This window comes from Peromyscus californicus, unplaced genomic scaffold (assembly GCF_007827085.1).
Source record: "Peromyscus californicus insignis strain IS unplaced genomic scaffold, ASM782708v3 Scaffold_10__1_contigs__length_136768540, whole genome shotgun sequence".
Lineage (NCBI taxonomy): Eukaryota > Metazoa > Chordata > Mammalia > Rodentia > Cricetidae > Peromyscus > Peromyscus californicus.
Window position 1 is genome coordinate 15353320 of NW_026294391.1, and position 21853 is coordinate 15375172.

Here is a 21853-nt window from a genome sequence, read left to right on the forward strand (position 1 = left end):
ATTGAACAACCAATTGGTGTGCTCTTCTCTGGAGAAGACTATTTCTTCAACTCTCAGCATTCCTTAGCTGCCTGTCCTTCTTTGTGTAGGCTTGATGCCTCATGGGCTTTTACTTGTCCACTTTAACACGTCTCATGTTGTTGCCCTTGTTCAGCTCATGTTTAAATAGTCATGTTGGTGAGACTTTCTGGTGTAACTTCTGACATTTGGAAGAGACACAGTCTCACAGCAAACATCCTGTTTCTCTCTCTTAAAATCTTTCTGCCCCGCTGAGCAGTGGCGGCGCATGCCTTTAATCCCAGCACTCGGGAGGCAGAGGCAGGCGGATCTCTGTGAATTTGAGGCCAGCCTGGTCTACACAGCGAGATCCAGGACAGGAACTGAAACTACACAGAGAAACCCTGTGTCGAAAAAACAACAATAAAAAATATATCTCTGTCACATCTTCTACAATAATCCCTGAGCCTTAGATGTGGAAGCTACACTATAGTTGTTTCATTTAGGACTGAGCTCCACACCTCTGCATTTTGATTGGTTGTAGTTTTCTGTAATGGTCTTCATCTATTATAAAGAGAAGTTTCCTTGATTGAGAGGTGAAGACTACACTTATCTGAGCATATGTCTTAGTTTATTTTTCTATTGCTGTGCAGACATCATGACCAGGGCAGCTCCTAGAAGGAAGAGTTTATTGGGACTTACAGTTTCAGAGCGTTTACTTAGAGTCCATGATCATCATGGCTGGGATCATAGCAGCAGGCAGGCAGGCAGGCATGGTGCTGGAGCAGTAGCTGAGGATTTACAACTGATCCACAAGCATGAAGCAGAAAGCTAACTGGGAATGATATGAACTTTTGAAACCTCAAAAGCCCACCCACCAGGATACATCTCCTCCAACAAGGCCATACTTCCTAATTCTACCCAAACAATTTTACCAACTGGGGACTAAGCAGTCAAATATATGAGCCCTGGAGCAGTAGCTAAGAGCTTACATCCTTATGCAGGTTTCCAAAAAGAAATAAGAAGTACATAGTTTGAAGAGAAAAAGAACACTAGGAAATTTAATGCTGAAGCCATGGTTTGTATTGAAATAGAGAAATTGAATAAAGGGAGTAGTGCCCTCAGGGTGAGACCACACCCAGCTAATCCTGCAATTTGTGAAAACAAAAGGCCTGAGGAATTATCTGTCTGTTCCTGCAAAGCAACAAATCAAAGCTTGTGCAAATGCAATTCAAAGAGGCAGCCAGAGTCCATCCCAAGCAGGCACCAAGGCAGCATCAGCCACCTGGTTCTGGCTTTAGAGTCATGAAGGATACAGTAATATATATTTTGGAATCTTCCTCTGAGGATGAGGAAAGTCTCCCTGGCATCCCATTGCAGAAGTGAAGCCTGGATTGTGTTGGAGAACCCAGGATGCTGGGGATGCCAGAGACCTGGGATATCTGCAAAGAAGAGCCGCATATGCAGAGTGGAAGCAGTCCAAGAGAGCAAGAAGTGTGTAGCAGTCAGAAAAGCTGGGAGGGATGAGCCATATCCCTTTGACACCGGACATCAGAGTTATAGGATTTGAGCTTGCCCTGCTGGGTTTTTTTTTTTTTTTTTTTTTTTTTTTTTTTTTTTTTTTTTTTTGGTTTTTCGAGACAGGGTTTCTCTGTGTAGCTTTGCACCTTTCCTGGGACTCACTTGGTAGCCCAGGCTGGCCTCGAACTCACAGAGATCCGCCTGGCTCTGCCTCCCGAGTGCTGGGATTAAAGGCGTGCGCCACCACCGCCCGGCCCTGCTGGGTTTTAATGATGCTCTGGTCCAGTATTTCTTTACTATACGCCCATTCCTCCCTTTTGGAATGGTAATGCATATTCTGTGCCATTGTATGCTGGAAGTATGCAATTGGCTTTTTTTATTTTATAGGGAGTTAAAATTAAGAGATTGCCTTGAGACTTTTGACTTTGATTTTTAAACTGTGGTAAGACTGTGAAAGACTATGGGAACTTTTGAAGTTCTACTAAATGCATTTTGCATTCTGATATGGTCACAAGCCTATGGGGGTTAGAGATTGGAATGTGACGGTTTGAATGAGAATGGGCCCTTAACCTCTTCTATTTGAATGCTTAGTCCCCAGTACTTGGGAAGGAATAAAGGTGTGATTTGGAGGAGGTGTCACTGGGAATGGGCTTTGAAGTTTCAAAAGCCCATTCCATTCTCAGTTAGCGCTCTGCCTCATGCTTGTGTATTAGATGTAGGATCTCAGCTACTGCTCCAACACCATGCCTGTCTGCTTGCTGCTATGCTCCCTGCCATAAGTCTCAGACTCACCCTCTGAAACTACAAGGCCCCACTACATGCTGTCTTCTATAAGTTGCCTTGGTCATGATATCTTAACATGGCAATAAGAAAGTAACTAAGACAGGATAAAAGGACAAATACTTAGAATGCAATATAGCTAAGGATTATACTGGCTTTGTAAAGTGGCCATTGTCGGTTCTCCTCTAAGGTCCATGACTTCACTAGGCCTGGGTAGCTGGCTATGTTTCCAGTACCAGAAACAATTTCCCTTTGGTTAGTTACTGCCACCAGTCTGAATGCCACTACTGCACCCTTAGGGTTATTCTGTCCTGATGGCCCTTATTGGGGTTCACAGGTGTTACAGCTAGGTAAGATTGTTGGTTGCTTCCCTCCTTTAGAATACTGAATGGCATCTTCTGGTACCAGAAAAACTAGTCCTCAGAGAACAGCCTTTTGGGCCTGTTCTAGTTTAGAGGCTTCTGGACTCTGTGTTTTAAGTGGATAGTGTTTTCAGCAATAGGGACATACTTTCCACCTCTGAGGGTCAACCAAGGGAAATAGCAATCGCCTGTAATGCTCTGGGAGTCTCTTGGACAACCCTGAAAAGAAGGTCTGGTGTTGAGGTTTTTTGTTAAATGGTTTTTGGTTCTTGGGGGAGCACTGTCAGCCCAGATGGGAAATTTTCATTTAAAGTATATATTTACATTTGTATGGTATGTTTATGTGTATGTGTATTTTTTTAGGTAGTTGATAGTATGATTCCATATGACTTTTTCAGACATTCTTTCTGGTTTTTTAACTCTTTTCATTCCTTCTGTATCTATCTCCCTCTGTTCGTTTTGAATACATCCTCCCTCCTCATTTTCTCATTTTCACCATTAAATCACTATTCCCCTCTCTATTGCTTCCCCATGCCCCAACCCCAACAAGATCTCTTTTTACTTTCCTGATTTCTGCAATTATTCCAGCACACATACACAGATCTGAACACATTTGGAACTACGAGCCTCATATGATAGAGTGTGATGGTTATCTTTCTGGGTCTGGGTTACTTACTTTAATATGATCTTTTCTAGTTCCATCCATTTACCTGCAAGTTCATGATTTCATCTTTCTTTATAGCTAAATAGTACTCCATAGTGAATATGTACCACATTTTCATTGTCCATTTGTCAACTGAAGGACATTGAGGTTGTTTCCATTCCCCAGTTACAAGAAGGAACATGGTTGAGCAAGTATCTGTGGAGTATGATGTCAAATCCTTCGGGCATTGTCAAGCAAGGGGTAGTATAGCTCAGTCATATGGTAGAGTCATTTTTAAGCTTTTTGATAATGCTCTACGCTGATTTCAGAGTGGACAGACAGATTGCAATCCTACCAAGAGTGAAGGAAGGTTCCCCTTTCTCCAAATTCCCTCCAGCATTTACCGTCTGCTTTGTTTTGTTGATCTTTGTCATTGTGACTGGAATAAGATGAAATCTCGGAGCAATTTTAATTTTCATTTCCTTAATAGTTAGTATCTTGGTCACTGTTCTATTGCTGTGAAGAGACATCATAACCATGGCAACTCTTATAAAAAGGGAAGCAATTAATTGGAGTTTGCTTACATTTTCAAAGGTTTAGTCTATTGTCTTCATGGTGGGACGCATGAGAGCATGCAGGCAGACATCATGGTGTTGGAGAAGTTGGGAGTTTTATATCTGGATCTGCAGGCAGTAGTAAGAAAGAGAGCCACTGGGCCTGGCTTGGGCTTCTGAAACCCCAAAACCCACCCCCCCTTGACACACTTCCTCTAACAAGGCCACATCTCTTTATCTTGTTCAAGTAGTGCCACTCCTTAATGACCAAGCATTCAAATATTTGAGGCATTGGGGGCTGTTCTTATTCAAATCACCACATCTACAGACCATGAACACTTTTTGAAACATTTTGTTAGCCATCTTTTCCTTCTTTTCAGAGCTCACTCTTCAGGTCCCAGGCCCATTTTTTTGAATAGGCTGTTTAGTTTTGTTTTGTTTTGTTCTGTTTTGTTTCTGACAATTTGTTTTTTGAATTCTTTATATATTCTGGATATTAATACTCTGCCAGATGTATAGCTGGCAAAGAGTCTGTCCCATTCTGAGAGTTTGCTTTTTACCTGATTGATTCCTCAGCTGTGCAGAAGCCTTTTAGTTTTATGAAGTACCACTTATCAAATGTTGGCCTTAATACCTGGGCAAATGCAGTCCTATTGAGAAAGTCCTATCCTTTATCTATATATATCACGTAGAATATTGTCTATATTTTCTTCTAGAGTATTTCAGGCTTTAAGTTAGATCTTTGATATATTTTGTGTTAGTTTTTGTGAAAAGTGATAGATACATGTCTAATTTTATTCTTCTGCATGTGGACATGCAGTTCTCCAAGAACCATTTGTTAAAGATGCTTTCTCTTTTCCAGGTTATCTACTTGGTCAAATATTCAGTGGCTGAAGTTATGTGTACTCATCTTTGGGTGTTCAATTTTGTTCCATTGGTCTACTTGTCTGTTTTTGTTGTCTGCACCATAGTGTTTTTATTATTATCTCTATAATGTATTTTAAGATCTAAAAGGGTAATCCCTCAATATTATTCTTTTGAGGATAGGGTACTAATGTAGCTTACAACTCTCAGATCATACTCCATCATGAAGGGAAGGCAGGGCAGGAACCTGGACACAAGAACTAAAGGAGAAGCAGAAAGAAGAACAGTGTTTACTGACTTTTTCCTCATGGCCTGCTTACTTTTTTTAACCTTTTATTGAAAACAGATTTTTTTCCTCACATAATATATCCTGGTTACAGATTCTGTCCCCCTCTACTTCTCCCAGTTCCTCCCCACCTTTCCTCCCATACGGATCCTCCCTTTTGTCTCTCATTAGAAAATAAACAGGCTTCCAAGAGATAATAATAAAATAAAACAAAATCTTAACACATTTAAGTTGGGCAAAACAAACCAACAGAAGGAAAAGAGCCTAAGAGAAGGCACAAGAAACAAAGATCCACTCATTCACACACTCAGGAATCCCATAAAAACACTAAACTGAAAACCATAATACACATGAAGGACCTGGTGCAGACCTGTGCAAGCCCTATGTATGCTGTCTCCCACTCCCAGTGTGTGAGGGGCAGTACGTGATTTAAACTGTAGCAGTGTTTCTTTTACACATTTAGGTGCCCTTTTGTTTGTGGCATAGATGTTAAGAATTACATTGTCATCTTGGTGGAGTTTTCCTTTGATGAGTATGTAGTGTTCTTCTCTATCTCTTCTGATCAGTTTTGGTTTGAGGTCTATTTTGTCAAATATTAGAATGGCTACACCAGCTTGCTTCTTAGGTCTTTTTGCTTAGAATATCTTTTTTTTCCCCATTTTTTTCACTCTGAGGTGATGTCTATCCTTGATGTTAAAGTGTACTTCTTGGATGCAGCAGAAGGATGGATCTTGTTTTCTCGTATCCGTTCCATGAGTCTTGTGTCTTTTTATTGGTGAATTTGACCAATGATTGCTGACCCCTGATATTTTGTTGTTAGTGGTGGTGGTAATGGTGGTATGTGTATTCGAGCGCTCGCATACTTCTCTTCTTTTGGTTTTGCTGATTTGAGATTATTTATTCCTTGTGTTTTCATGGGTATGGTTAACCTCCTTAGGTTGGAGTTTTCCTTCTAGTACCTTCTGTAGGCTGGATTTTTAGATAGATATTTTTAAAACTTGATTCTATAATGGAATGTCTTATTTTCTCTATCTATGGTGATTGAAAGTTTTGCTGGGTATAGTAGTTTGAGCTGGCATCTGTGGTCTCTTGGTGTCTGCAGCACATCTGTCCTGGTCCTTCTGGCTTTTAGAGTCATCATTGAGAAGTCAGGAGTTAGTCTAATGGATCTGCTTTTATATGTTACTTGGTCTTTTTCCCTTGCAGCTTTTAATATTCTTTCTTTGTTCTGTACATTTAGTATTTTTATTATTAAGTGCCAAGGGGACTTTCTTTTTTGGTCCAGTCTACTTGGTATTCTGTAAGCTTCTCATACTTTCTTTGATAGTCATCTTCTTCTTCAGGTTAGGGAAATTTTCTTCTAGATTTTCGTGAAAATATTTTCTGTGCCCTTGATCTGAGTTTCTTTTCCTCCCTCTATTCCTATTATTCTTAGATTTGGTCTTTTCATGGTGTTCCAGATTTCCTGGATGTTTTGTGTCAGGAATTGTTTAGATTTAACATTTTCTTTGACTGAGGTATCCATTTCTTCTATCATATCTTCAACACCTGAGATCCTATCTCCTGCATTCTGCTGGTGAAGCTTGTCTCTGCAGTTCCTGTTCAAGTTCCTAAGTTTTTCATTTCTAGATTTCCCTCAGTTTTTTTTTTTTAAATTCTATTTCCACTTTTGGGTCTTAGATGGTTTTATTCATTTCCTCCCACTGTTCGTTACTATTTTCATCGATTACTTTAAGGAATTTATTTATTCTTTAAGGATCTCTATCATATTCATAAAAGCTGTTTTAAGGTCTTTGTTTTGTGCTTCAGCTATGCTGGAATATTCAGTCCTGCTGTGGTAGGGTTGCTGGGGTCTAGTAGAGACATATCATCCTGGCTATATTGATTGTGGTTTTTATGCTGGCATCTAGGCATCTGGGTTGGGGGAGATTGTAATTCTAGGTGCTGCTATCCGCTACTGTCTTTGCTGTCCAGGTATTTTGTTCCTTGGTGGCTATTGCCTAAAAAGCTGCCTGCATATTGAAAAAAGGAAGGTCCCAAATGTGTTTACTGCAGAGAAGCCGTGTCCCATGGGCAGCAATGGCAGTTCTGAAGATCCACTGAGGTACAGGAGGCTTGTGAATAGATTGTTACGACCTGCTCTTCCCCTGCCCACCGAGTGGGCACACACGCTACTGTTTGCACGTGCTTCGGTGTCTGAGGATCAGACTAGGGCAGAGGCAAAGCCCTCTTGTTGGCGCATCCCCCGTTTATGTGAGTATAAGGCTGTCTCTCATCGAAACTGGCGTGGAGAACCAGTACTCCAGGGCCCGGGCCGTTCTCGGCCTTGTGTCCTGAGTGTCTTTCAGGCAGAGGCAGGGAGGCTGAGGAGGCTGAGGGGTCCAACGGCACACTCTCCATGTTCTCAGGCTCCAGCTCCAGCTCTTCTTGTTCTCCTCACTGTAGTAGAAGGAGACCTCTTGAAAGCTGGTCTCCATCTCATCCTTGATGCTGCCAATGATCTCCAGGAAGGAGGGCCGCATCTTGGGGTTGTACTGCCAGCACATACGCATCAGTTCAAACAGCATGTCAGGGTAGTTGTCCGGTTTGACCAGAAGGCCGCCCTCCATGATGAAGTAAAGAACTTGCTCGTTGGACAAGCCTTGGTATGGTTACTCAGCCAGTGTGGCAATTTCCCAGAGGACGACCCCAAAGGACCAGACATCTGAATGAGTAGGGAAGACTCCATCCTTGAGGGACTCAGGAGACATCCAGTGCACAGGCAGCAGCCCCTTGCCCCCCTCCACCCTTTTGGTGAACGGGTGGCGGGTGGCGGTAGCGCATATGTTACCTGTCTGGTTCTTAGTAGAGTGTGGGGACTGTGTATTGCCTCGTAAGGGATTCTCCTGAGATCCTGGTAAGTATGGCCACTGGAGGTTCTAGGTAAAATGTGTTTCTAGGTATTGGAGGCTGACACTTAGGAATGAGGATGGGATAGGGGAAGGAGGAGATGAGAGGGTTCACAAGAGGGAGGAAATCGGAGTTGTTATAGGAAGATATGCTTAGTCCCCTGGGAATGGGGGCAGAGTAAGGAGAGACCACAGCAGGTGGCCTGCTATAGACATGTATTATTCTTTTATCTTATCTTACAAAGTAATATTGCACTGTATGTGCTCGCTAAATCTATCATTTTGAAGGCTAGAGAATGGAGCTCTGTGAGTTCGAGGCCAGCCTGGTCTACGTAGTGAGTTCTAGGCTAGCCAAAGCTACATACTAAGACCTTGTCTCAAAAAGAAAAATATAAAACAACAAACCTTTTCTTAATAAACTCTTCTTTTGCTTTACAAAAAAAAGAAAAGAAAAATAAGAAATCCACTTCATTCACTTTGCATCTAAGAACACAAAAAGATCCAGGGAAAAGGGATGGGGTTAAGATATTCAGTGTGAGCCGGGCAGTGGTGGTGCACGCCTTTGATCCCAGCACTCAGGAGGGAGAGCCAGGTGGATCTCTGTGAGTTTGAGGCCAGCCTGGTCTACAGAGCAAGTTCCAGGACAATCTCCAGAACTACACAGAGAAACCCTGTCTCGAAAACAGCAACAACAAAAAATCACCATCTACTGCAAGAGGAAGTTTCTCTGATGAGGGTTAAGCAATTCAGTGATCTGCAAATTTCATAATTTATTCTTGATGAACATGAACACTCAAATCTTCAACAAAATACTTGTAAATGAAATCACAAACAAAATGATTATTCCCTGTGATCACAGGAATGGAATGGTGGTAGAATATATATGAGTAAATGTATGTGATGCATCATTATCAACAAAAGGAAGAATTAAAAAATCATGGGCACCTCAATTCATATGGAAAAAGCATTTGATGAAACTCAGCATCCCTTCATGATCAGCATAATAAAGGCCATTGTTAGAAAGGCACCGGCTACCATTATGCTGAGTGAGGAGCAGAGGAAAACTTCCTGACAAATGCATATGCTTTCACCACTTTTATTCATCATGGTGGTTTGCCACTCTAGGTAGAACAAGTAGGAAAGAGAAAGGCATAAAGGACATCAGGTTAGAAAAGAAGGGGAACTGTCAGTGTTTACACATGATACAATCTTACGGAAATCAAGAAAACACTACTACACGATTGGAATTAGTGAGAGAGAGAGCCAGCCCAATGGCTTACTAAGTAAAGTCCCTTGCCACACAAATGCAGCAACAAGAATATGATCCTCTGGAACCCACATAAAGGTCGAAGGGGAGAAGCAACTCTCCAAAGTTACCCTCTGACCTCCACACACATGTGCCATGGCAAGGGAGGCACCCCAACAACAACAATAATAATGAATGTCTTAAAATGACTATGCTATCAAAAGTGATGCACAGAAACAATGTACAGTAGAAGAGGAGAATGGGACTTGAATATGCAAATAGCAGTAGTATGTTATACTACAAAAGGAAATTCTTTAAAACAAATCAATAGCTAAAATAATATACTAGCTAGGAATAAATTTAACTGAAGAGATCAAAAAACTTTGTAATGAAATTATAAAATATTGATGAAAGAATCAAATAGCTCTCCAAAACATCGCAAGATATTCTGTTGTTATCAACTGAAAGAAACAATATTGATAAACATTCACATTGCAAAGCAATGTACAATTCAATGCAATCCCCATCAAAATTCTAATTAGCATATTTCATAAAGCTAAAAGACACTCTAAAATTTATATTGGACCTCAAAAATATCCAGACAGACAAAGCTATTTTGAGTAAGATGAAGAGAGGAGGGAGAACTATGCAACCTGACTTCAAAATATACCTCAGAGCTGTGTTAATGCAAAGTGCTGACATTAAAACCACACCCAGTGAGCCGGGCGGTGGTGGCGCACGCCTTTAATCCCAGCACTCGGGAGGCAGAGCCAGGCGGATCTCTGTGAGTTCGAGGCCAGCCTGGACTACCAAGTGAGTTCCAGGAAAGGCGCAAAGCTACACAGAGAAACCCTGTCTCGAAAAACCAAAAAAAAAAAAAAAAAAAAAACACACCCAGACCACCGGGACAGAGTAAACAACTGGAAGGAAAGATGCACAAGCACAGCAAACCCTCAGGAGAATCAACCACACAATGGGTAGAATACTTGCAATGAGCATATCCAATGAGCGTCTGATGTTACATGAGCAAAACAAACTAAACAGAACTTTTTCAAAAGAAGACAGAAAAATGGCCAACATAATCAGTCTTTAGGTAATCACAATTCAAAGCCATAATGAGAGGCGAGTGCGTGAGGTGGTTCATGGGGTAAATAAAGACTCTTGCCACAAGCCTGAGGACCCCAATTCAATCCTTAGCAGCACTCACATGGCGGAAAGAGAAAACTGAGTTCCACAAATGTCCTCTAACCTCCACATGTATGTTGTGGTACACATGCACACTGTATTCTCTCTCTCTCTCTCTCTCTCTCTCTCTCTCTCTCTCATACACACACACACACACACACACACACACACACAATTAATGTAAAAGAAGTGATGAGGTATCACTGCACTCTAGCAAGAAAAGCTATTATCAAAAAGACTAATGATGCTGAGCAGTGGTGCTCGCCTTTAATCCCAGCCCTCAGGAGACAGAGACGGGCAGATCTCTGAATTCGAAGGCCAACCTGGTCTACAGAATGAGTTCCAGGACAGCCAGGGCTACATGGAGAAAACCTATCTCAAGAAAGAAAAAGAAAAACAAACAAACAAACAAACAAACAAACAAAAGACTTAGGAAGAGCTAGAAAGATGTTTCAGTCAGTAAAGTACCTGCTGTGCAAAAATGATAACCCGAGTTAAGATCCCTGCACCCATGCAAAAAATCCAGGTGCAGCAAAGCTCTGCTATAACCCTAGTACTGGAGAGGAGTGGGGACAGGGACAGGTGGATGGATGTCTGTCGCTCTTTGGCCAACCAGCCTAGCTAAATCAATCAACTTCAGGATCAGTGAGAGGTCCTGTCTCAAAAATTTAGGTAGAGTGCAATCAAGAAAGACATCTGGTATTGAACTCTAGTGTTCACACACATGAACATAGTGCACAAGCATGCACATGTGCGCACACGCACACACACACAAAAACAAGTACACAAAAGACTAAATACAACAAATGTGGATGAGGATGCAGGTGCAAGGGAACCTGTGGACATTGTGGGTGGGAACATAAATTAGTGCAGCCATTATAGAAAACAGTATTGATTTCTCCCCAAATTAAAATACAAGTGTCATCTAATTCAGTAGTCCCACTACTGAGTATATATATCCAAAGGAAATGAAATTAGTGGGTCTACACTCCTTGTTCATAATGGAAATAACCTAATGAGAACAACAATTGACTAATGGACTAAGAAGCTGTGGTCCACATACACAATACGATTTTAGAAAAGAATGGAATTTGTAACTTGTAGTGAGATCGGTAGAAGTGGCTATCCTGCTGCTAAGTGTCAAGCACAGAAACGGAAGGGCCACTTGATCTCACTTATATGTGGAACTCATTATAGAGGTATAGAATGGGAGTCGTAAGAACTCGGGGAGGGTAGTGTTGAGGAATGGAAGGAAGCTGACACTGGATGATGAATTTTAAGTCGCATAGAAGCAAATCCCCAGTGAGGTGGCTGTAGATTATGAGGATAAACTGTATTTTTTAAAGGCTAGAAAGGGGAATTTTGAAAGTTTACACCCTAAAGAAATTATCATGTCTTTGAAATAAATATGATTAGCTTGATTTAAACATTGTACAACACATACATGTATCAAACCTTATATAGTACTCAAAGATATGTACAGCTTTTTATGTTTAAATATTAGTTGAAAAATAAAGCATTTCAGTTATGCCAGATAAGTTCTGGATAGTTAATATACTGTCTGCATAATGCCACATTATATACTTACAATTTGCTGAGAGTGGATCATTTCCTTAAACAAAATTCTATTTTTGAGTTATTCTTTGAGAATTTTATACATGCATACAATGTATTTCTATGCAGTTACCTCCCACTCCACCCCACCAACTCCACCCACATCCTTCCACACCCCCTTACAACTTCATGTCCTCTTTTTTAAAAAAGTTTTTATTAATTCTTTGAGAATGTCACACATTATGTTTTGATCATATTAACCTCCCTCCCCCAACTCCTCCCAGATCCACCTCCTTACATACCCACCCAACTATGTGTCCTCATTTTTTTTTTTTTTTGGTTTTTCGAGACAGGGTTTCTCTGTGTAGCTTTGCGCCTTTTCCTGGAACTCACTTGGTAGCCCAGGCTGGCCTCGAACTCACAGAGATCCGCCTGGCTCTGCCTCCCGAGTGCTGGGATTAAAGGCGTGCACCACCACTGCCCGGCTTGTGTCCTCATTTTTTAATACTCTACTTAGCCTAATTTGTGCTCTCCATGTTCTCATGGGTGTGGGGCCATCCTCTGGAGCATGGCCGACCTTACAGGGGCCACATCCTTAAAGAAAATGGACTGTCTCTTTCTCAGAAGCCATCACTAGTCAACAGCTCTCTAGGAGTGGGGCTTGTGAGTTCTCCTCCAATCCATGTCGATTGTCGGCTGGCTTAATCTTAAGTGGGTCTTGTGCAGTCAACCACAGCTGCTGTGAGTTCATGAGTGCAGCCATCCTGTCATGTCCAGAAGCAGTCCCACTTAGGCTAGGCAAACTGTACAGATACTTAGTCTCCGTACTCTGATGAGTACCTTCCAGTACTATGAAAACTAGCCAGCAGGATGGAAGTTTCCAGGGAAGTAAGTTTGATTTCTCCAAATCTAGTGACTAAAGTGTGTGGTGTGTTCAGCAATGGGGTCTTACCATTAAGTTCTGGTGGGCCACCAAGAGCAATGGCAGTAGCTTGTATTATTTTGGACTGCCCTAACCAACAGCTCATGGGGACATGTCCCACACCAGACACTGAGTTTTTTTGTTTGGCAACCTATAGATTGTAGGAGGAGCATTATTTTCCGTGCAGGATATTCCACCTAAAGTCCTTAGTAGGTTTTCACATGGTCTTTTCAAACATTCTTAGTGTTAGTTACCCTTCCTCCCCTTCTTTCTCTGCCTGACCTCCCTTTCTTCTCCCCATCTAAACCTTGTCTCCGCATTATTTGAGAATAGATCTTACGTTATGTTCTTACAAATTAAAAAAATCATGCCTCCTTCCCATCCTCCTCTTTTTTAAATTAATAACCAACTAAGTCCATTTAGTGTTTCCTGTGTGTTCATGGGTATGAGGCATTCATTTATACCCACAGACCCGGGCTGCTCTCAACCTTAGTCAGAGAAGTTTCATTTCACAGTGGACAGCAAGCAGTCAAGGCAGAGACTAAAATTTGATCAAAATTATGAGAATAAGTTGAGTGTGATTGCTCTGAGTTAAACTCCCTTCTCTCACTCTCCAGTCTCAGGGAACATAAAAAAAGAGGAGGCAGGAAGAATATAAGTAATCTAGAAGCCGGGCGGTGGTGGCATATGCCTTTAATCCCAGCACTTAGAAGGCAGAGCTAGGAGAATCTCTGTGAGTTTGAGGCCAGCCTGGTCTACAGAGCGAAATCCAGGACAGGTACCAAAATTTCATAGAGAAACCTGTCTAGAAAAACAAACAAACAAAAAAAAATTTCATGTTTATGACCGTTTTGCCTGTATGTATACATGTACAGCACATGTGTGCTAGACACACAAGGACGTCAGAAGAAGGCATCCTATCCCTTGGAAGCAGAGTTATAGATGAAGGTGCTGGCAATTGATCCCAGGTCCTATGTAGGAGATTCCAAATGCCTTCGTATTTTTCTGAATTCTTTGACGTCTTTTGTAATGTTTCCCTGTTTGTTTCCAATTCTGTTCAGTTGGGTCCCTCTTTCTTTCCTTTGGTTAGTTGGGCCAAGGGTCTACTGATCTTGCTTATTTGATTTCCAGAATATTATAACGGACTATTTTTAAAAATCTATATCCCATCATGTTGGAAAACTCCCCTCTAAATGCGGAGAAACTGGAAGCAACCCCAGGAAGTGAGACAGGCCTGTCCACTGTCCCCACTCATTTCAATCCAGGGCTTGAAGAAGTAAGGCGGGAGAGACAAACAAGAGAAGGCAAAATCAAATTATCTCTATTTATAGATGATATGGTGTTAGAAGTAAGAGACCCCGAAAGGGTATTTTTTCACCAGAAAATTTCTTAAAACAGTAAACTCCTGTAACGAAGAAAGGGCCTTTAAAGGGAATTTACATTTGACCATACATTTGAAGGAAGGGATGGGGTAAGCCACAGGAAGATTTGGGGGAAAGTTTTAAGGATAAGGAACAGATAATACTTGGGAAAGTGTGTGTAAAGTGTTCCAGGGCAAACAGGAAGGCCAAAATGTGGTTAAAGGACAACGGACACAGGGACAGACGGACAGCAGGAACTGAGGTCAGAAGGCCAGAGTGCACAGCACCTTAGAGACCTTGAAAAGACCTAACTTCAATTGAGATGCATATATGTGGTAGAAACCTATTGAAAGATGGTTCATGGAGAAAAGCAACAACGTTTGATCAATGTTTTAAAGGCATCGGTTTAGGCCAGAGGCAAGGAAGGAGACCATTAAGTCAGTAATTACATTAACCCAGGTAAACAGCAATAGAGGTACTGAGGGTCAGATTCTGAAGAGAGGTGGCCTTGATATCATGCAGAGTATCAGAGAAACTTTCCAGAAGAGACTTGGGGATTTTTCACCCCTTCCCGAGGTCCCCCCCTGCTCTGCAGAAGGTCTTTTTCTTGGTGTGTCTGAGGCAGCGTGCAACACGCGCTTCCTCGCCCTCAGTAAATACCTTTCTTCAAACTGCTGATCCTGCCTGTGCCTGTTTGTGCTGGTTCAGATTCCTCCACTACCACCTGGCTCGCTGGAGACTCTTCCTGTTTTTTAATTCTTTAAAGGGCAGAGAAAACAAACCCAATCAAGGCCCTTAGACTGTATAATTTGGGGACCTCATCTCAGGACTTCCTCAAGGTGAGTAAGAAATCAGGTCAAGCCCTGAAAGGATAGGAAGGTGTGTGTGTGTCCCATAAACTGCAGGCACCCTTCCCCAATCCTGGACAGAGACCGGTGATTTTCTTTTCTTTTTTTTTCTAACAAGGAGGGTCCCCTCAGACCTTCTAACACAAATGTCTGCAGGCCCCCAGGAAGCCAGTTAAACTGTTTGGCATCCAGAGCCCTGTGAACAGACACTACACTAACAGCACACTACTAACCTAAGCCCTAGCTCCAGAGCAATGTAGCCTGGGTCTGGTCAGGATGTCACCGGATCTAGGTGCCTGAAGGAGAGATTTTTAGCGAGATTTGGAAAGTTCCCCTCTACCTGGAGACAAACAGACCTTTGGCTTTTGCAAAGGGCCTATCCCTCCTTGTCTCCTTCCTTCCTTGTCTCCTTCCTTCCTTGTCTCTTCTGCCACACTGAGAGAGAGACAAGGCCACTACTATTGTGAACTAAAATTGGATGATGGTTAAATTTCTTCCCTCTCCCTCAAGAAGCTATCTGAGATCTCATGCTGTCCGCAGCTACCCCAAGCTGAGACTGTGGAATTCCTTCCTCTGTTTTTGCTTTTGGGGGGCCTATTGCTGAGGCCATAGGGCTGCCTCCTCCTACATCCACCTTTACCTAATGAAAGTGTCTTTTTAAAGAAAAGGGTATAAAAGTCCACATTTAATCTTCAAGGTGTGTGGATCCCACAGGGCCTTGTACCTGATGGGAGATTGTGAGCTCACCTTATCAGGGACCTGGGCTCACCTTGAGCAGAAAACAACTATGTGGCTTTCCTGATAACCTACCTCATCAAGCTGGAAGCAGCCATGTGACTTGGCTGCCATCTTTGCTAATGTTAAATTTTAAAAAAGACAAATGTCATATGACTTCACCACAATCTTAGTTATCATCACATCTCTCTCTCTTTTTAAAAAGAACTAGGGGTTGGGCATTTATTAGCTCAGTGGTAGAGCACTTGCCTAGCAAGCGCAAGGCCCTGGGCTCGGTCCTCAGCTCCGGGGGGGGAAAAAAAAAGACAAAATAAAAAAAAAAAATTAGACTAAAGAGGCAACACCAGGCCTCCAAGGTGGTTAGTTTTATTTTATTTTACTTAATGTTCCGTTTTGCTTTGTCTTAAATTTTAACCTTCCAGTTAAATAACAGGTTAAGAAAAAGAAACAAGCTAATATGGTCACCTTCTGAGCTCTTTAATTTGCTGCTGTTGTCTATGTTTACTATCCTCCATGTTACAGGGACTTAAACACAACTTACACATGGTGAATTGTGAAAAGAGGCTCCTAATTTAGATGATACTCTTCAAATAAAAAGAAAATCACTTATCATGCTTGCTTCCTAGCTGGATTAAATAATTAATAATAATAATAATAATAATAATAATAATAATAATAATATGGATTTACAGCTTAAAAGAAAGAAAATGGACATGAGATCAGGAAAACTCTATGGCAGAGCAATCAATCCTTTTTTTATTGTTTAGGCTATTATTGCTGGGGTTCCTCTGCAGGAGTTAAAGGTTGTGTAAATTCGCCGGGCGGTGGTGGCGCACGCCTTTAATCCCAGCACTCGGGAGGCAGAGCCAGGCGGATCTCTGTGAGTTCGAGGCCAGCCTGGGCTACCAAGTGAGTCCCAGGACAGGCGCAAAGCTACACAGAGAAACCCTGTCTCGAAAAACCAAAAAAAAAAAAAAAAAAAAAAAAGGTTGTATAAATTTACATCACAGAAAACAGGCCATTATTTAGACCCTGGGGGAGGGGCCCTCAGTCTCTCAGAATGCATGGCGTCCTATCCTTGAGCTGTCCGAAAGATAAGGTTATAGGGGAGCTAGTGAGATCTCCACTTTCATCTGTCCCAAGGACGAGGCTTGGCAGACACTAGTGCCTTTCTCTCACAATACTGGCTTTCTAACCTTGATCTGTCCTGTGAATGAGGTTAGAAGAAAACTAAAATACATCTAACAATGATATCTGGGTCAGAAGTGAAATCTGGCAGGGACCAGAACTGCAGGCATGGGTAATCATGACTCAGTACCATACTGGGAACTGGTCCCCCCCGGGGTGTTAGGGTCTTGCTGACAACCCTTCCCCCTCTCTGGATGCTGGCCTGAGTCAGCCCAGGAGGCTTAAGTAAACCTCCATCAGTCTCTCCCAATTTTGTTTTCACTTTACAGATGGGGACAAAATCTTCCACGAGTCCTTCAAGTTCCCCACTCACTTGTCTCCTGGACAATTGGAGCAAGTTAGACCCTGGGTACTTAGAAAGAGAGGGTTAGTCTTTTTTTCAGGACCCATGCATGGCCTAAATGCTCTATAGGGAATAATGAAAAGCAGCCCTCAGTGGCAACTCTAAATTATAATACTATCCCATAGTTAAAGCTGTTCTATAAACAAGAGGAAAAGTCCTCTAAAATTCCCAATGTCCATCTTTTCTTTTGCCAGCTAGATCATCCAAATATTGCTAAACAAACAAACAACTACAGGATGGATCCACCTATGTGGATCTAATCAAGGTTTATGTTTAAAGTGTTTCATTTCTGCTCAAGCTCCACCTAAACACTACAGAGTAACTAAAAATAACGCACTGGTGCAACTGACCCTCTGGGTGTTCAATAACCATACTTGGAGGCCTGTGATGATGTGTTCAGAGGCATTAAAGGGGAGATCAACTAAGTCCCAGGGAACTATGGGGTATCTCTTCAAATGTCCTCTAACTGGGGGACGCCACCTGTTCTCTTGTTCAGAGGAGACATCACTGAGTGGACGCTAACCAGTGTCCTGTCTACAAAGAGGAGCGGCAATACAGAGGAGAAAAGTTCCTCCACACTTTCCAACCAAACAACAGTCAAGCAAGGCCTTGGACTGAGCCTCACACAGGTGGATCAATGACAGCCATTAGAGGCGCCAGAGAGGCTCCTCCCAGGCCCAAATGACCCCTGAGGTCCACATTTTCAACTGGCGTTGGCAGTTAAAAAAAAAAAAGTGGGGCCTGGAGAGATGACTCAGCAGTTAAGAGCACTGGCTGTTCTTCCAGAGGTCCTGAGTTCAATTCCCAGCAGCTACAGGGCAGCTCACAACTGTCTAACTCCAGTTCCAGGGGATCCGAACATCAATGCACCTAAAAAAGTGATTAATTTTGGCCACCTACACTTACCCATCAGGAAATGGGTCCTCAGACACTGTACTGAACCATATGAGATGTTATTTGGACAACTATTTCCCACTAATAAATCTCTTCCTAATGACACTATCTCTTTGTAATAGAGCACTTCTCACAGCTCTATTATGATGTCCTATGTCCCAACCAATCATGTTCCCTGATTAAAGAAGGCTGTCAGATACCTTGCTAAACTCACAGGTTTGGGGAAATAGTCAAGATAATAAAATGATGTTCCTGGGACATTGCTGGACAACTCTTAAAAAAATATGTCCTCTTTATACCATCTATCAGATGCTGTTGTCTGGTTGGAACTTCAATAAAGGAAATTTGGATTTCATTCTAGTTTGGTCCACATTGTATACCTCCAGTAGACATTACGGCTGGTATCTGGGCAGAGGCATCTCTTGCTGGTAAGGCATTGTCCATAGGCCTCCACAGGATTCTGGTAAAAAGGTTCTGGTATGTAGTTCAGCCAGCTACACAATTTGGCTCACCTTATTAAACAAAACTTACGTTAACCATGATGGCAAGAAACTTTCCACATTAATCTTGTCTCTTAGTGTTTCCCATGATTACAGAAGAATAAACTCAATGGCTGACTTCTGAACTTAGGGCTGATGGAATGCTCCTTGACCCCTTGAACCAGACAAATGACCTCCTCCATGGCGTATACTAGAAATCTTACAATTTTGGCAAAGAAATCATCAGTCTCTGTGATACCTATGACGCCTGCCAAGGATTCTTTGGCTTGTTTTCTTGCTTGTTCTCTTCCTCAAATAAGGGCAGAACTGCCCCAGCTATTTTTCTAACAATGTCTTAATAACAGTCTCATTTTCTATATGTTACAGATGCTACCTCCCTTGGACGGCATGCTTCAAAACTACACACCACCACCACATGGCTATCTTGTGTTCTGAATCATCACCACTGGTTAAGTTTTATCATGGCCCCTTAGATCAAACCCTCTCTAAGGACCCTGACTGCTGCCCCCCACCCCTCCCACCCACCCCCCACCTATCCTTGTCAGCACAAAGCAGTTAGGAGCAGTTAGCAACCCCAAACTCCCTGATAGCAGTTAGGGTAACCTCTGAGAAGGGGGGAATGGAAGATTAGGAATTAGACAGACCCCCTGGTAGGCAGACAGATAGGGAGAGGAGCCTTGGCTCCATAATAAAGGAGGTGAATTTCCAAGATGGCTAGCTTCTTCCTTACCCCCCTGACTTGAGACAAAAGCCTAGCAGCTTAAAACAAAGTCCTTGTGGGCTTCTGTGTCCCACCAGCAGGCTTCTCCGTGATGAATCACTGGATCAACAAGCTTAGTTCGGGTCTGGATCAGGACACAACACTTGTGGGCCAATTTACCATCCTATCTTTCTTCAAACTGAGCAACCCCTAAATTAGAGGAGGAAGACTCTTCAGAGACTTAAAAAAACAGGCCTCCAGAAAAGCCTGGACTTTTCAGCTCCCCACCTCCTCCCTCTGCTTGTAGAGGGTAATTTGGTCTGTGTCTGCAGCATGCCTGTGTTTCCTCACCCCCAATAAACACTTTTCTTCAACTGCTAAAAAAAACAAAAGAAGAAGGAGGAGGAGGAGGAGGAGAAGAAGAAGAAGAAGAAAAAAAAAGACTTCAGGGTCAGGGATTTAGCTCAGTGGTAGAGCGCTTGCCTAGCAAGCGCGAGGCCCTGGGTTCGATCCTCAGCTCAAAAAAAAAAAAAAAAAAAGACTTGAGGTCTTTGTCCTCAGCAAATAAAATAAAAGGATGGGGCCGTCATGTTAAATGGATAAGACTACAGGTGATTGTGTGGCAGTGATGGCCTTTAATCCCAGCACTTGAGACAGAGGGAGGCAGATCTCTGTGAGTTCGAGGCCAGCCTGTCTACAAAGCAAGTTCCAGGACAGCAAGAGAATCCCTGTCTAGACAAATAAACAAAAAAGACTGCAGGTTATACAGGGCTGCTGATAAGGCAAACAAGAATCAAGTAGGTGGTAGATGCAAGAATTGTGATTTTGGCCAGGCAGTGGTGGCACACTCTTTAATCCCAGCACTCGGGAGGCAGAGCCAGGTGGATCTCTGTGAGTTCGAGGCCAGCCTGGGCTACAGAGTGAGTTCCAGGACAAGCACCAAAACTACACAGAGAAACCCTGTCTCGAAAAAACAAACAAACAAACAAAAAGAATATTCCATCCAATAACTGTGGAATATACCCATGAAACTTTCTCCAATGCAGATCATAGTTTAGGTCATTAAACAAGTCTCAAAAATAGAAAAATCTAAAACGTTTTCTGGTATCCTACCCAATCATAATGGAATAAAACTAAAAATCAACATCAAGAGAAACTATAGAAAATACATAAACACGAAATTTAATATTATGCATTTGAGTGAACGGGTGTTATGGAATCAAGTATTGAAAACTTTCTAGCATCAAATGAAAATGAAAATATCAGACAGGCAGTGGCGGTGCACACCTTTAATCGCAGCACTCGGGAGGCAGAGCCAGGCGGATCTCTGTGAGTTCGAGGCCAGCCTGGACTACAGAGTGAGTTCCAGGAAAGGCGCAAAGCTACACAGAGAAACCCTGTCTCGAAAAACCACAAAAGAAAAAAGAAAATGAAAACATCACTTAATGGAACATTTTCTGATATAACAAAAGTACTCATAAGGAGAACTTTTATAACTAAGGATTCCACATTAGAGCAAACGACAGAGCTCTCTGACAAGGTACCCAATGGTGTGCATCCCATCTTACAAACCATAACAAGGCAAACCAGCAACTTCAAAGATCAGAGCTGAGGCCGGGCAGTGGTGGAGCGTCCCTTTGATCCCAGCACTCAGGAGGCAGAGCCAGGCGCATCTCTGTGAGTTCGAGGCCAGCCTGGTCTACAGAGTGAGTTCCAGGACAGGCTCCAAAGCTACACAGAGAAACCCTGTCTCAAAAAACCAAAAACCAAACCAAACCAAAACAAAACAAAAAGATTGGAGCTGAAATCAATGAAATAGAAAACAAAAGAATGCCACAAACATTCAAAGAAACAAAGTTCTCTGAAAAAGATAAATGTGACCAACAAACCCTTAGACAAATTAATTAATGGAAGAAAGAGAAGACCTAAGTTAATAAAATCGAACTTTTAAAAAGAAATAATATAATAAATTTCTTTGAGATTCTGTAGTTAATCATACAGTATTTTTAAATAAGGCTTTAATAATTGGAAAATCTAGAAGATATAGGTGAATTTCTACATTATATGGCCTATCCAAGACAAAACAAGAGGCTAAAGAAAAATTGAGCAATGAGATAAACAATAATAGACAGTCTCACAAAAGAGAAAAGCCCAGGACCAGACTCATTGATAAAACCGAGCAGGCTTTAAAGAAGAGCTAATGTTGATGTTCTACAAACCACCCCATAAATTATCAAGAGAAAGAAAGGTTCCAAAGTCATTCCACAAAGCCAGGATTACCCTGATACCAAAACTAGATTTAAAGGAAAGAACAAAAAATGATCATAATTATATAAATACATGAATTTTATGAATTAATACAGATCCCCAAATTCCCAGCATAATACTTGCAAACTAACTTATAACATATTAGAGACATTTAACAGCATCATATTGAAATTATTCACCCGTTCATCGTAATGCACAGATGTTCAACATAGGC

At 42.0% G+C, this 21853-nt stretch overlaps 1 protein-coding gene across 1 annotated transcript in view; it reads right to left on the reverse strand.

The window, feature by feature from the left end:
* The window catches only part of Klf8 (KLF transcription factor 8), a 166822-nt gene that overhangs the window by 49023 nt on the left and 95946 nt on the right, over positions 1–21853 (reverse strand). The window lies entirely within an intron of this gene.